Genomic DNA, 5,519 nt, shown 5'->3' on the forward strand with positions numbered 1-5,519 from the left:
ATCATAAATAGCACCGTAAATATTAGTTTTGTCGAAGTAGTTTTATAAATGAGATGTTAAGCCTTTTACAGTAAATAAAATACCTCATTTATTTAAATCGGTTGATAAACAGTTGAGATATTGGTTTAATTGTTAAAATAGATAACAAAAAATTATGCATTCTAAAAAATGTTATACCTGTTTTCATTAAATTAAAATGTTTTTTTTTTTTTATTATCAGTTATAAAATAATCTGACAATTTTTTTTCTGAAGAGGAAATTACTTAGAGACCATAAAACAACTGAGACGAGAAGGAGGAAAGAATTTTTTTTATGAGACGTATCTGAATATTAATCACGTAAAAAGAAAACGTGAAAATTTGTGATCGCAAGTGCGTATAAAAACACATTTTCACCAGGCTTGTCTACAGAAAATAAAGCCCGATCTGGAAAAGACGGGAGATAATTGCGGATATCGAAAATGAAGACGGATTCGTTAAAGGAAGTCCGCGGATTTTGAGACAAAAAATAGGCGTTATCATAAGGAAATGAATTGGATAAAATTTATTTATTTTGCGAAATTTCTCTCATTTTTACCAAAAATATAAAATTTTAACTCTACTAGATAATGCTCCGTCTTGCCTAATAAAAAACAAATTGACGTATATATATATATATATTTCTGGAAAGAAGGAGATGAATCACCACTTGAGATTTCAAACAAGCTGACTTTTCACGACAACGATTTTTACAACAATTTTCCTGGAAATATTTTGCTGAATTTTATCTTTAGTAAATCCTTAAAATAAACCTTCCCACCAAAAATCAGAGCCCATTTAAAAATGTTCAATTTTTATCTACAAATGTTGTGTTCCGTTAATTTTATTTAATATTTTGGTGCCGAAAGGAATATGATCTAAAAAACAGGATTGTGTAGTAAGCGAAAAAACAAAAAAAAAATCGCTTAATAAAGGTATTTATTAATTTATAAATAAGAAAACGTGTAGTAAAGCAAATAATAAATTGTATCGTAATATCCACTGATAATAACATTTTTAATCCAATTAACTTTGTCGTAAGAGTAGAATGGATCTACATACTGCTCAGTTCCAATTCTCATTAACGTAAATAACTTCTTAAGAAAATACACTTTGGGGGAATACTTTCATTATTAATAAGAATTGATTTATAATATTTACCTAACTTTACGAGATAAAAAAATGTCACCTGCGGTATTTTTTTTTATCTTACATTAAAATTACATGTACCACTTTGTATGACAACATCTTCGCTTTTAACTCATCGATTATCGTTAAACAGCAGTGTGTTCTTTCTAAATAAATGTAATGTTTATATATATATATATATATATAATACCCATTTTCTATTTGTATAACAGATATTTGTAATACGAAAAACAAGTTATTGAACAATAACAAAATATGTATTACAATATAGAAATTTAGAGAAAAATTGTGTCATGTTTCATTTTCTTTGAACCGTATTAAAACCAGTTATCAATAGTCCAGTTAGATTTTCCCGATTGAACATTCCTATTATTATTACGAGCGCTTTTCAATTATTAATTTATTTCTAACAAAGTTATTATGTGTAACTTCTACTTAATTAAAATTATTACATATTTATATAACATATTTGAGTAATATTGATTGATTTAATACAATTGCTATTTACAGATTTTATATGTATGTAAAGTATATAAGTATATATATATATATATATATATATATATAAAATGTATATAATTATATCAAATGTGTCATTGTAATATTATAATTAGTGGAATAATCATTATTGTATAATAAGGTTACATAAGTCTAAGGGACTAATTTTATGGGTTCCCTTACATTACGTGATCGTTATTTGGTTCCTGACACTACTCACATAATATGTTAATCATAATTTATAGTCTTATATGACGTTTATTCCTTTTCAGTATCTGTTACAATTAAAAGGTTATACATTTTTCCAATTTAAATTTAAAACATTTTTTTTTTAATCTGAAGTAGCGCAAATGAATTTATTATGGTTTTAATAAATCTCTAGTGGTGTCTTACATAAGCTATGTTAATATAATTTATATATCTCATGTTTTAGCGGTTTTATGGCATTTTTATTATTATTAATAAAAGGTTAGTTTTTCCACCATTTAGAGCTTACACTTGATTTAAAAAATTCACATTTATATATTTTATGCATTTTAGTAAACCTTAATTAGTGCATTTGAACAAACTTGATAGCTAATTATTATTATTTACAAAAGATTAGTTTTAGCGGCAATTTTGAGGTGAACCCAACGGCCGACCGCAGCCCGTCGTATATATTTATAATCTGCTAACTGTGCTTAATCCGAAATTAAAACCAAAATCCAAAATAAAGTGTTCATACACATAAATGTTGAATTCAATAACGAACTGTTCGTTTATGGGTAAGACTAAACAATAACATTCTACTAACGATTTGCAACACTATATCAATTAATCTTGGTAACGAAGAAATAACTACTTAATTTTCTAATCGGAAGGCTTGGGTTAAAATCCCAACGTGTTTGGCATTTTATTTTCACTAAATTGGTTTGGAGTCAGTAACAAAGTATGGCAATAAAAAAAACTTCATCATATCTTTCACGCCTAATTGATGAAAAATAGGCGTAAAAAGAAAAGAAAATATGTAGAAAAACATCGCCAAGACATTATTATATATATCACCTAATATTATGTGGATGAATTAGAAATTCTGGTAACGGGAGAGCGGCTACCTTCATAGTATCAAGAATAAAGCATCTTAAATAGATTAGCTCATCTTCCGAAGAAATCTAGTATTCTAATCCGGATAATATGGATATGGTAAAAACTCAAAGTAATCTTTAATACAGGTAATAAATCTATGAAAAAGAAAATTATTGTTTTCTGTTTTATTATAAAATAATCTTAAGTGATTACATTCTGAGTTTTCCACACCTAACGTACGGTTGTGTTTAGTCGCAAAAATAAAATACTGAATATATCAAAATTCTAATTTATTTATTTATTAATGAAAATTACATAATTATCAAGATTACTGAATTACCAAACTCTAAAATCAAACTCGAAAGTCAATGTCGCTAAAACACTCAGACGATCATTGTCAACTACTGCTACTACTCCAACTTACGTCAGTAATCCCAGAATATCTTTTCGTTATTTATTTTTAAAAAAGTTTTTCACATTTATTCCTGGTGTCAGTGTTTAATTAAAACTGAAGATTTTTTGTTATAGGTTACACAAATCAAGATACTATGAGAGATGTAGGATGTTATTTTCTCAATATTTCAAAAAGCTTTGTTGTCAAAAGACTTTCCTTTGAAGCAGTTTTTTAACTTAGTTTCCGAGTATGAGTTTACATAAATGTTAAAAATGTGAACATATTAAAATTACATGACAGTACCTTTCAAAAAGAACTTGATCCGTGAGTATCCAGCATAGCACGCTGTATAAAAGAAAATAACGAGAAGAAAAATGACGATGAGAAAGGAAAATCCAATTTTAAATAGCTTTGTTAATATACCTTTCAACACTTATATGCTTTAATTTTAAGGTGTGAACAGTAATAATGTAAAGCTGTACAAAGACAACATCATATTCAGTTTAACTTTATCGTGAAACTAACGCTTTTAATAGAAATGCAATTCATTGTTTTGTCACATAAGCTTCCGATCGGATGTTCCCATCACATGAACGAAGATACTAAACTGAACACAATACAGTCTACAGTTGCTTTGTTTACTTATTGTATCAATATTTTCTCTTACCTTCCTACAGAGCGAGTTTACACGGGTTCCAAACATACAATGTTGTATGTTATACGTATTTTATGTGAGTGTGTGTGTGTGTTTTATATAATCAAATAAACGCAAAAAAGTCAGAGCATTTTTTTTACTTTGATCAGAAAAAAAGCAACATATTAGCATGATAATAAATTTAGAGATTATTTAATAAATTTATTTAATCTCAAATAAATAAGTTTAATATATATAATTCAGCTCAACGATATTGCATAATACAATTATTACTTATGCTCGTTTAAATAAAGATTGTAACAATTTAGAAAGAGTCAGCTGATTAACCTAACGGAAGTTTAATATAAAGCAACAAAGTCAAACAGTTCTAATTGTTTGGTTAACAGACGTTTCTTTCAATATATCTTTGACATCTACGTACGTTACGTTTGTGATGAGGAGGAATAATTAATTACCTGAGAGTTCCATTAACGCGTTTTCATCCCTTTTACTAACGGCGTGAAATATCTAGTACTGGATCTCGATTGCTGTCTGACTCATAGTCAGACGGGGATGATGTGAAGTCATGTCACAGAGAAAAGAACGCATATTAAAACTAAGTTCAGGGAGATGTACAGATTGCTAGGCAGGGAATCACAACTATCATTATCTAACAAGCAACTGCTGTACGCAGCAGTTCTGAAACTGAGTTAGACCTACGGAATCCAACTGTGGAGTATGAGTAACATCGAAGTCGTACAGTGATTTCAGAAGAAACTATTGAGAGGTATAACACAAGCGCCGTGGTTTGCGAAAAACACTAAAATATATAATTATCAGAGATTGCCAACCGTTCGAGAGGCGATAAGGCGATTGGCTACAAGATACAAAATTAGACTGAACAAACGATAACTGGCTTCCAGTTAACAGGAGGGATCATTTCTTTGAGGGATTTTAATGGAAACCCGTCTGTACAAGTAATTTTTTTTGTATCCAAATTGTTATTTTTGGTTCCGGTAAATTGTAACCTATTGTAAAAAACCTGTGCAAAAAGCTTTTACATTAAATCAAAAAAACAAATGATAACGCATCGTTATTTATCAGTTTTATATTGTTTTTTTTTTAAATTCCTATTTTTATGATTATTATAGAAAGATCGTAATAATAAATTATCGGTATGTTCTTTTATTTCTTAGACAACCAAACAAATAACACTTTCAACTCTCGTTCATGGGATTTTGTAAAAATATATCAAAAATTTGTACGACAAAAAAATGAATAAATTAAAAAATCACGCTATGAATAAATTAAAGTCAGGTTCATATTTTCCCAGAATATCTTAGCATTTTTTCATAAGATCTTCGTTTTCACTTATAATTCATTCCTAACGACAAAATAATTAACACTCCGCTCAATAAAAGAGTAAAATTCTGAGACAAATATTTCAGATTAATAATATTCAGCTATCTTGTCAGCTAAAGTAAAAGGATCCAACTAGTAACATCTGTTTAACTCTTTCATATTAATCCAGTGTTAAAAAAAATATTTTGAAATATATACATTTAGTCTAGCTGTAGTCTTTATAAGCCAAAATTGTATACCATATTTACAGAAAAAAATCTTGAGCAATAGTGCACAAGAAGACAGATTTTTAATTGTTTTATTTTATAAAGTTTAATATAAAAATAAATTTTATGTTTATAAGAAAATTAAATTATTATAACGATAATTTGATGAAATATTTAAAAATAACGAGTAGACC

This window comes from Lycorma delicatula, chromosome 3 (genome assembly GCF_047948215.1).
Source record: "Lycorma delicatula isolate Av1 chromosome 3, ASM4794821v1, whole genome shotgun sequence".
Taxonomy (NCBI): Eukaryota; Metazoa; Arthropoda; class Insecta; order Hemiptera; family Fulgoridae; genus Lycorma; species Lycorma delicatula.